Raw genomic sequence first — 12,543 nt, 5'->3', positions numbered from 1 at the left:
GTAGGGACGACTCTATAAGACGGGGATGGATAGGGTGGACAGTGCTTACACACTCCAGTTTTTGTATTGTTTCTATCTCTTCCTACAGGCTCCCTGATAACCTTGCTTGATTAATTTGCACTCTCTGTAAGAACTATGAGGGCATTAGAAGATGTGATCCCTACTATATAGAGAGATGAAAATTGCTGTTCCTCTGTATTTGCTTCAAGCTGAGGAACGACCATGCTGCTGCTGCTAAGTTGCTTCAGTCGTGTCTGACTTCAGTTGCTTCCAACTCTGTGTGACCCCATAGATGGCAGCCCACCTGGCTCCCCCATACCTGGGATTCTCCAGGCAAGAACACTGGAGTGGGATGCCATTTCCTTCTCCAATGCATGAAAGTGAAAAGTGAAAGTGAAGTCGCTCACTCGTGTCCGACCCTCAGCGACACCATGGACTGCAGCCTACCAGGCTTCTCTGTCCATGGGATTTTCCAGGCAAGAGTACTGGAGTGGGTTGCCATTACTTTCTCTGGAGGAACCACCATACATCCTTGCTATCCTCAAACAGTTGAAACTCAACTGACAGCCTTCAGGCTTTCCTTAACACCCTGCGGTTCAATCTTGAGTTGAAATCATTGTACTCCTGCTCTGTGACCAGGGAAGTAAATTACCTGGCATTTTGGAAGACACTATAATATTACAGAGTCACAAACATAAGGGTGGTTGGTTTGATTGGTAAAGATAACCTACTCCCAAGAACTTTAAGCATGATTTCAAAATCAAAAATACATAGATAAAAAGATACTCACTGGAATGTCCATTTAAGCCAGGAAGATTTCAAAATGCTAATTAGGAAGATTGTGTTGAAACATGAAAACCATGTTAAGCAAAAAAGAGCAAATGCAAAATGGCATACACACAGTTACAGTAACCACGCCTCTAGAGACATGAAAATACAGAGCAGCCCTGTAAAACTTCCGGAAGTGTTGTTTTTTAAAATAAATCGTCACAAATTTTATCAGTTAGTTTATTTAGTAAAACAACCTTGAATTAAAATATTTTATCAAAGGAGAAATATGCCTCTTAGAGTCATTTCCATCTTGGAAAACTTAGCATATAATATTTATGCTCAAAAGAGAAATTCAGACCTTGGTAACTTTCATCTCCTTAGCTGGAACTCTCTTTCTTAGTACCTGCCCTCCTTATCCCAAAGACAGGGACAGCCCTATGTCTAAATGAAACCACTCAGTGATCACCAAGCCAATAATTCTTCACCCAAAAATCACTTCACTTTGTCACTTCTTTGAGCATGAATACACAATTGCTTTATGTCGAAAGAAAATTGCAGGAGATCTAAACATAAAAAATGCTCCAAGGGAATTGGAAACTTCAGAAGCCCTCTGAACCTTACTTACCAAATTCAAACAAGTAGATTGGTCAGTGTGGGCTCTCTCATCCTGTGAGTCTTGGCATCCCAGAGCATACTGTACAGATTAGCACTTTTGAATTGTAAATGTACTCCTTAAGACTTTAATAAAATGAAAAAAAAAATTTCATATAATCACCTTAATAGATGTGTAAAATACATTTGATAAAATTCAACATCTGTTCATCATAAAAACTTTTGACAAATTATGTATAGATGGACCATACTTCAACGAGACAAAGGGCATAAGTGACGAGCACAAAGCTAACACCATACTCAATGGTGAAAGGGTTGAAAGTTTTTCCTCTAACATCAGGAATGAGACAGGATGTCCACTGTCACTAGTGCCACCCAACACAGTACCATCAGTCCTAGCTAAAGCATTCAGATGGTAATAAGAAAGAAAAGATATCAGAATTTGAAAGGAAGAAGTAAAACTGTCCCAATTTGCAGATGACAATTTTACATATAGGAAATAATCAACAAATTCAATAAGGTTGCAGGATACAAAATTAACATACAAAAGTCAGTAGCATTTCTACACAAAAACCACACATGATCTGAAAAATAAATAAGGACAACAATCTCATTCACAAAAGCATCAAAAATAATACAATATTTAGGAGTAAATTTAACCAAGGAGGTGAAACATCTACACTGAAAGCTACAAAACACTGACGAAAGAGTGAAGAGGATACAAATAAATGGAAATATATCCATGTTCATGGATTGGAAAAATTAACATTGTTAAAATGTTCATATTACCCAAAGCCGTCTATTGGTCAATGCAACCCCTATCAAGATTCCAATGGCATTGTTTTTACAGAAATAGGAAAAACAATTCTAAAATTTATATGGAACTGTCAAAGACCCGCAAATAGCCAAAGCAATCTGGAGAAAGAAAAATAAAGCAGGTGACATCACACTTCCTGATTTCAAACTATACTATAAAGCTACAGTAATCAGTAAACAATACAATACTGGCATAAACAGAGACATACAGACCAATGGAAAGGAATGAAGAGCTGAGAAATAAATCCATACATATCAAGTCAACTAATATTTGACAAAGAAGCCAAGAATACTCTGAGGAAAAAATAGTCTCTTTAAAAAATGTGCTGGGAAAATTGGATATTCACATGTAAAATAATGAAACTGGACTCCTACTTTATACCACTCACAAAAGTTAACTCAAAATGTATTAAAGAATTAAACATAAGTCCAGAAACCATAAAATCCCTAGAATAAAACCCAACAAAAATATTATCAACATGCGTCTTGGCAATGCTTTTTTGGATATGACCCCTAAAGTGTAAGCAACAAAATAAGAATTAAACAAGTGGGACTATATCAAAATAAAAGGTTCTGCAGAGCAAAATATATGATCAATGAGAAAAAAAAGATAACCAAAGGAATGGGAAAACATAGTTGCAGATCATGAATCTGATAAGAGATTAATATCCAGAACATATACAGAACTCAACAGCAAACCAAGAAATAATTCAATTTTAAAAATGGGTGAAAGCCCTGAATAGTCATTTTTCCAAAGAAGATATACAAATGGCCAAAAGGTACACAAAAAGGTGCTGAAATCACTATCATTGGAGAAGTATCAGTCAAAATAACAAACTCTGGCAAGTATGTAGAGAAAAGGAAACCTGTGTGCACCGCAGATGCGATTGTGTACTGGTGCAGGCACTACAGTAAACAGCATAAGTGTCCCTCAAAAAATTAAAAATAGATCCAGCATTTCTACTTCTGGAATATATGCAAAGAAAATAAAAATACTATGTTGAAAGTATATGCACCTCCATAGTTGTAGCAGCATCATTTACAATGGGGAAGACATAGAAACCAAGTATCCATTGACAGATAAATGGATGAAGGAGTTGTGGTATCTATATACAGTGGGATACTACTCAGCTATAAAAGATGAAATCTTGCCATTTGAGATAACATGGATAGACCCTGTTAAACTTGTTAAAAAAATCAGATTTGAGGTTATCAGGGGTGGAAGATAGGTACATAGGATTTGGATGAAGTTGGTCAGAAGGTACAAACTTCTAGTTATAAGACGAATAAGTACTGGAGATGTAATATACAACATGATGACTATAGTTAACACTAGAATCCAGTGTAACTCACTGACAGTTATTGAGAGAAGAGCCTTAGAGTTCTCAAAACAAGGAAAAAAAAATTTTTTTTTTGTTTTCATATTCCTAGGAGATAATGATATTAACAGAAGTTACTGTGGTAAATTTACTTCACAATATATTTAAGTCAAGTCATCATGCTATATGCCTTATATAATTCTATCAATTCTATCATATATTCTATCAATTATATGTCTGTAAAACTGGAGGAAAATCCAACGTCACAGAATAATCCCTAATACTCACTTGATATTCTTAGGTTTTCAGACAATAATAAAAGCTTATTCATAGCATTTTATAGTTTTGTTTTTTGAAGACACTTCAATGTATGTTCCTTTTAGCAAGTTTCCATGAGTCCTTAGACATGCTTACCACAAAACTACTGTGGACTTCCTCACCAATTCTGAATCCTAATTTTCATACATGAAGTCAGTATCTTTAATTGCTCAAAATGGAATTTCATATATAATACCTTTTTGGTAATAAACTATGAGCATAAAAAAAACAAATAGAACTTGGGGAAAGTCAAATCCCAGAAAACAAGTGGAATCTTGGTTTGTAAATAAAAGCAGGGCAGCTACACTCTTTTTCTGTAAGGCTATGTTTAAATCAGGAAATGAAATTATTATCAGAAGGCAAGAGTATGATCTATGGGGAAAAGCATTTAGAGTTAGAGTTGAAGGCACTTCAATGAAGCAAATACGATATAATCATTGAGTATGCACATCCTAGATGTCTGAGATAATTTTGTCCACAAAAACACAAAACCAAAGACTTCTTTTTTTTCTTGGTTTTCTGATAGAAATCTGTCATTGAAAAAGAAGTCTTGTTCCCAGGGTTGGATGCAGCTCATCTCAGAGGTCTTGCCTTGATGATCGAGCCTCCTCTCAGTGGCTGCCTATTAGGTCAGGCTTGTGGGGGTTTTTTTTGTTTTTTTGTTTTTGTTTTTTTTTTCTTTTAAGCTTCATTCATAGAGTCTTTATGGTAATAATATAGCAAGCATTTTTCTCAGCATGAGTCTGTGCCAGGCAGTGGTCTACACACATTTGCTAGGGCTTGTAATCTAAAAAGCAACCCTTTATAGCAGATACTGCCCTTAACTTCCTATACAGGCAAGAATCTAGAGATTCAGACAAGTTAAGTGACTTGTCCAAGGTCACACAGCTAGTTGGGACCTGTATGACTGCAGCAGGGATCTTAACTACATTGCCTTGCTGCCTTTGATGACTGCATTAAGCGTAACAGCAAACACCCCAGTTTCAGAATGTGTCAAACTGCACTGACATGAGGATCAAACGGATATGCTTTCTTATGTTTCCCAAATAAAAATGAAATGCACATGCATACAGACTACAAACATTTGCTCATCCACGGGGGGAAAAAAAAAGTCCTACCCAAACCAACAATCCCTGAATATTTTTTAAATAAAATTTCCATTTTTTTTTCACCAGACTATTCTTCTCCATTACTAATTTATTTTAAGTGATCAGTACATTATAATAGCTTGGACTATCAGAAGGTTCCAAACTTCTGACCACCAAAAAGTGGCCCAAATCTATTGGAACAAAGGAGATGCCAATAATTTGGTGGAAATTTGAGGAAAGAGGGGTATTCATTCCACTGGGATTATGGAATTTAGTAGAAATGCCACCATATGGGAAGAGTACTTGCGATGGAAGATGACATAGAAAAGAAACTTGGAGATGGGAAGAAAGCCCTAAGTTTTATCCAGTTTATTTCCTCTATTGGGTTAATCTACTTTGAGTTTTTAATTCCACCTCCCCCCACCCCACCAAAGGTCTGATTTCTATAGCATTTCATACAATTGTCAAACAGAAAACAACCTCAGAAAAAGCTGTTGTGAATCTATTTTTTCTGCTCAGACAAGTTTAATCTAATTATACTTGCCGGGGGTAGGAGGTGGGTGGCGGGAGAACACTATTTTCCAACAGAAAACAACAGACAATACATCTTCTTTACTGAGAGTTTTACTTATCAAATATGAAGTAAACTTCAAGCCAGGCATCCTGGAGTGTGAAGTCAAGTGGGGCTTATGAAGCATTACTATGAACAAAGCTAGTGGAGGTGATAGAATTCCAGCTGAGCTATTTCAAATCCTAAAAGATAATGCTGTTAAAGTGCTGCACTCAATATGCCAGAAAATTTGGAAAACTCAGCAGTGGCCACAGGACTGTAAAAGGTCAGTTTTCATTCCAGTCTCAAAGAAGGGCTGCTGCTGCTGCTGCTAAGTCACTTCAGTCGTGTCTGACTCTGTGCAACCCCATAGACAGCAGCCTACCAGGCTCTCCCATCCCTGGGATTCTCCAGGCAAGAATACTGGAGTGGCTTGCCATTTCCTTCTCCAATGCATGAAAGTGAAAAGTCGAAGTGAAGTCGCTCAGTTATGTCCGACTCTTAGCGACCCCATGGACTGCAGCCTACGCCAAAGAATGTTCAAACTACCACATAATTGCACTCATTTCACACACTAGCAAGGTAATACTCAAAATCCTTCAAGCTAGACTCCAACAGTACATTGACTGAGAAATTGTGTATGTTCAAGCTGGATTTAGAAAAGGCAGAGGAACCAGAAATCAAATTGCCAACATCTGTTGGATCATAGAAAAAACAAGGGAATTCCAGAAAAACATCTACTTCTGCTTCATTGACTACACTAAAGCCTTTGACTGTGTGGATAACAACAAACTATGGAAAATTCTTCAAGATGTGGGAATACCAGACCACCTTATCTGCCTCCCGAGAAGCCTGTATACAGGTCAAGAAGCACCAGTTAGAACCAGACATGGAACAACAGACTGGTTCCAAACTGGGAAAGGAGTACGTCAAGGCTGTATGTTGTCACCTTGCTTATTCAATTTATATGTAGAGTACATCATGTGAAACACCAGGATGGATGAAGCACAAGCGGGGATCAAGATTGCCAGGAGAAATATCAGTAATTTCAGATATGCAGCTGACACCACCCTTATGGTAGAAATCAAAGAGGAACTAAAGAACCTCTTGATGAATGTGAAAGATAAGAGTGAAAGGCTGGCTTAAAACTCAACATTCAAAAAACTAAGATCATGGCATCTGGTCCCATTACTTCATGGAAAATAGATGGGGGAACAATGTAAACAGTGACAGCCTTTATTTTCTTGGGCTCCAAAATCACTCTGGACAGTGACTGCAGCCATAAAGTTAACAGATGCTTACTCCTTGAAAGAAAAGCTATCAAAAACCTACACAGCATGTTAAAAAGCAAAGACATCACTTTGCTGACAAAGGTACATATAGTTAAAGCTACTCCTTTTGGTAGTCATGTACAGATGTGAGAGTTGGACCATAAAGAAGGCTGAGCACCAAAGAACTGATGCTTTTGAACTGTGGTGTTGGAGAACACTCTCTTGGACTGCAAGGAGATCCAACCAGTCCATCCTAAAGGAGATCAGTCCTGGGTGTTCATTGGAAGGACTGAAACTGAAGCTCTAATACTTCAGCCACCTGATGCAAAGAGCCGACTCATTAGAAAAGACCCTGATGCTGGGAAAGATCACAGGCAGAAGGAGAAGGGCGCGACAGAGGATGAGATGGTTGAATGGCATCATTGACTTGGACAGGAGTTTGAGCAAACTCCGGGAGACAGTCACGGACAGGGAATCCTGGTGTGATGCAGTCTATGGGTTGCAAAGAGTCATATACAACTGAGCAACCGAACAACAAAAAAGATCAGTTAGGTATTTTCAAGACACTTAGATACATTTTAAAAAATCCTTAACATATTTTCAAAAAAGTATCAGATAATCATTTCTTTTAAAATCAGCCAACATTCAGGGATGGCATTTTTTTTAAATAAAGTTGTATTTATTTAGGTCCTCTTTGATTTGTTTCATCAGTGTTTTGTAGATTTTTTTGGGGGGGTTATTTTTTTTTTACTTTATTTTACTTTACAATACTGTATTGGTTTTCATTTTATATCTACTGATTACTGGGAATGGTTTTAATGCCCATGATCCCTGATGGGAGCAGGATGGTTACTAATACAAATATTGTGTAGCAAGTGTGAAGCAGCCTCATTTTAAAAACTCTTGTCTTCATGGATAACGCTTATCTGGAGAGTGAAAACTGACAGCAGCCAGTATGAAAATGAAAAGAGCAACCAAATATGTGAATGACTCACAAATTATCTTTCCCAATCTCTTGATGTTTAGTAAGTTTCTGGAAGACAGGAAAGAAAAGCTTTTTAACTTAATTTTATGTGGGTATCTGGAAGTATTAAGAGAAGGGCTAAGTCAGCTGGAATAAAACAAAGTAGAGTACTGAGAATTATTTGGATGATTAATTCCTAAAGAAAGTTATTATGGAAAAGGAATATTAATTTTGGAGACAATTAAACTAGCTATGCATATTAAATTATCTGTGTAACTTCTCTACTACTTTGCCAGAAAGAGCTCATGGTTTGTGAATTTTCCAACAAAAGCCTGATACAGTATAGGCTTCATAATTAAGGACTCAGATTATTCTTACTATTGCAGATAGGTTGATCAGGTGAGGAAAAAAGGTATAATACAATGTAGGTATTGTAATACATACATACATATATATATATAGAGAGAGAGAGAGCATATAAGTACAATATATGTATACAACAAAGATCTGTCTAGTCAAAGCTATGTTTTTTCCAGTAGTCATGTATGGATGTGAAAGTTGAACTATAAGGAAAGCTGAACACCGAAGAATTGATGCTTTTGAACTGTGGTGTTGGAGAAGATGCTTGAGAGTCCCTTGGACTGCAAGGAGATCCAACCAGTCCATCCTAAAGGAAATCAATTCTGAATATTCATTGAAAGCACTGATGCTGAAGACTGATGTCCAATACTTTGGCCCCCGATGCAAAGAACTGACTTATTTGAAAAGAGCTTGATGCTGGGGAAGACTGAAGGTGGGAGAAGGAGATGACAGAGGATGAGATGGTTTGATGGCATCACTGACTTGATGGACATTGAATTTGAGTAAACTCGGGGAGTTGGTGATGGACAGGAAGGCCTGGCGTGCTGCAGTCTATGGGCTCACATAGAGTCAGAATGACTGAGCAACTGAACTGAACTGAACCACTATTGGGGCTAGTAGTAAAAAATCCATCTGCCAATGCAGGAGACACAAGAGATGCGAGTTCGATCCCTGGGTCGGTAAGATACTCTGGAATATGAAATGGCAACCCACTCCAGTATTCTTGCCTGGAGAATTCCATGGACAGAGGAGCCTGGTGGGCTATGGTCCATGGGGTCTCAAAGAGTTGTACATGATTGAAGCAACTTAGCACAGCACAGCATGTATAATCTCCAAGAAAGATATATATATATACACACACAAAATATGTGTACATAGATATATATTATATACATAGATCATACATTATATATACACATATATAATTTCCAAGATATACATATAAAATGTATACACATCCTAAAGTATACATATAGTATATAAATAGATACAGTATATCTATTGATGTAATATACACAAGCATATTAGATGTACACACATGTGTATTTTACATATACACATAATTTCCAGGTAAGATTCATATGGCTATGATTCACAGGCTAATGCAGAGGCAAGTAAAAGCTGTAGTAACTGGTAGTGGGTAGAGAGGATGCAAAGACAAAAAGGTCTGAACCAACTACCATGGAATGTTTGCTCTTTGGGTCTGCATCCATGAGACTGTGTCAGCTTCATCTCTCTGTGATATGCAGATCTCTGCTCAGAGATCTTTCTCCTGCATGCAGGTCCATTACTCAGGGCTCACCAATCTCCAAGGAAAATGACAATTAATTATTCAAGCATTTATTTATTCTTCATACTAAAAAAAAATAGTGTCATATTACTCATCCCCTTTTAGGGCCCTTAAGTAGACTCCCTCCCTGAGCCTCATGTACTGATTCATTTTCAAAGTACATTTTTTCTCATCTGCAAAAACAGTGAATCATTATTTAAGGGGTTTGCAATAAAAGTTACAGGTGTTTCTCTTAATATTTAAGGTATTTTCATTTATGTAGGTTGAAGAACACTATACTTTCTATACACTGCATTTCTGTTGTTGTTGTTGTTATTCTTTTCCTATCTCACTTGTTATTTTCTGTATCCTTTGCTGGTTCTCTGCTCAATTTTTACTTTGGAGTGCTTCAGGGTTCAGTCTTCAAACTCATGATTGTTCTCTTACTAAGTGAACTCATCAGACTTCAGGGCTATAATGTTCATCGACTGCTCTCAATCTCAGGGCTCAACTGCTCACTTAATCCTGACACTTGACTATCTTAACAGGCACCCAGAACAGATGTAAAATAGAACTATTGATTTCCAAGATCCCTACTCCTTCACCTATTAGGTTGGTACAAAAATAACTGCACTTTTACTCTGTTGAATTTTCCTGTTTGATACTGGAATATATTCTTAAATAAATGTCATGTTATACTATGTATGTGTGCATAGTCGTGTCCAACTCTTTGCAACCCCATGGATGATACATCATTTTTGTGTACATTTTTCACTTTGTTTTTTTTTTTTTGCTGATGAATTATTACTGTTTATTTTATATTTAGACTATAGAAATGATGTTAGACAAAAAGCAGATTCAGGTGATTTTTAAATTCAATTTCAAAATGGGTCATAAAGCAGCAGAGACAACTTGCAACATCAACAATACATTTGCCCAGGAACTGCTCATGAATGTACAGTTCAGTGGTGGCTCAAGAAGTTTCACGAAGGAGACAAGAGCCTTAAAGATAAGGAGTGTGATGCGTATCCATGGCTGATTCATGTAGACGCATGACAAAAACCACCATGATATTGTATAGTAATTACCCTTCAATTAAAATAATTTTTTTAAAAAATTAAATAAAATTCAGCTGAAGGAAAATATTAAAAAAAAAAAAAAGATGAGGAGTGTAGGGTCAACTATTGGAAGCTGACAACAACCAAATGAAGGGATAATCCAAACCGATTCTCTTACAACTACAGAAGTTGCCAAAGACTTCAACGTCAACAATTCTATGGAGGTTCAGACATTTGCAGCAAACTGGAAAGGTGGAAAAGCTTGATAAGTACGTTCCTCATGAGCTGGTTGGAAAAATCAAAAAAAATTATTTTTTGAAGTGTTGTCTTCTCTTCTTGTATGTAACAACAACAAACTATTTATCAATTGGATTGTGACGTTTGACTAAAAGTGGATTTTATATGAGACAACTGGAGATGACCAACTCAGTGGCTGGACTGAGCAGAAGCTGGAAAGCATTTCCCAAAGTCAGTCTCATACCAAAAAATGGTCATGGGCACTGTTTGACGGCCGGCTGCTGGTCTGATCCACTACAGCTTTCTGAATCCTGACGAAACCATTACATATGAGAAGTATGCTCAGCAAATCAGTGAGATGCACTGAAAACTGCAATGCCTGCAGCCAGCATTAGTTAACAGAATGAGCCCCATTCTTCCCCAAGACAACACCTGACCTCATGTTGCACAACCAATGCTTCCAAAGTTGAACGAGTTGGGCTACCACGTTTTGCCTCATCTGCCATATTCACCTGACCTCTTGCCAACCAATTACCACTTCTTCAGGCACCTCAATAACTTTTTGTGGGCAAAATGCTTCCACACCAGCAGGAGCCAGAAAATGCTTTGCAAGATTTCATCAAATCCTGAAGCATGCATTTTTACGCTAAAGGAATAAACAAACTTATTTTTTGCTCGCAAAAATGTGTTGATTGTAATGGTTCCTCTTTTGATTAATAAAGATGTTTTTTGAGCCTATTTATAATGATTTAAAATTCAGTCTGAAATTGCAATTTCTTTTTGACCAAGCTAAAACTTCTTCCCTAGATATTCCCCATGTTAGAAAATGGCAACTCCTGTGCTCACACCAAAACCCAAAGAATTTAGATTCGTTTATCCTACCCTTTCACATCTTTTCAGGGACTAGTGTCCTGGAAGACAATTTCTCCACAGATTCAGGGGCGGCAGGGGAATGGCTTCAGGATGATTCAAGTACATTACACTTGTTGTGCATTTTATTTCTATTATTATTACATCAGCCCCATCTCAGATCATCAAGCATTAGATTATGTAGGTTGGGACCCTTGTTTCAAGGCATTAGGAAGTTCTATTGATTCAATTTCCAAATTACATCCCAATTTCCAGTGCTTGCTTTCATGTATACTGTTATATTCCAAGGAGAGCCACTGTCTCTTGATTAAAAACTTGAATGGAACTACTTCTAATGGGTCTTACTGTCTCACTGTTGCCCTTGAAACTATGCTCTCAGCTGTCAATGACTTCTTAAAATGTTCATAAAGTCAAGTAATCTTCTTACTTAAAACTTTCCACTGACTTTCTACCACTCCCAGAATAAAACCATGATTCCATTTCTGATAAACAATAAAAGTTATCTGGGCTCAACCTCCACCCACAGCCTCCCATATTCCCATGCTCTACGTCTACTGGCTATACCTTCTTTCTCTGCCTCAAAAGTACCTCAGTAGTTCCTCTACTTCTGTCAGAGCCTTTACACCTGATTTTTCCCTCCTGGTTTCACTTCAGTTCTTCCCATTGCTGTGTTCTCGCATTTCAGCTCTCAATCAACCATTACTTCCTCAGGGAGGCTTTCACTATGACTCCACCTAAACTAAGAATATAGTGATGCTCCAACACATTACCTTATTTGATTAATTTCATGTAATATTAGTGTAAGCACATTTATTGGAGTATAATTGCTTTATAATGTTGTGTTAGTTTCTGCCGTACAATGAAGTGATTCCACCAAGTGTTTATATATATTCCCTTCCTCTTGGACCTCTGTTCCACCCCACCCTCATCCCATCTCTCCAGGTAATCACAAAGCTCCCTGTACTGTACAGAAGCTTACCACTAGGTATCTACTTTATCCATGGTAGTTTATATATGTCAGTCCTAATCTCCCAGTTCA

Source organism: Ovis aries, chromosome 19 (genome assembly GCF_016772045.2).
Source record: "Ovis aries strain OAR_USU_Benz2616 breed Rambouillet chromosome 19, ARS-UI_Ramb_v3.0, whole genome shotgun sequence".
Taxonomy (NCBI): domain Eukaryota; kingdom Metazoa; phylum Chordata; class Mammalia; order Artiodactyla; family Bovidae; genus Ovis; species Ovis aries.
Note: the sequence above shows the minus strand (reverse complement) of the source record.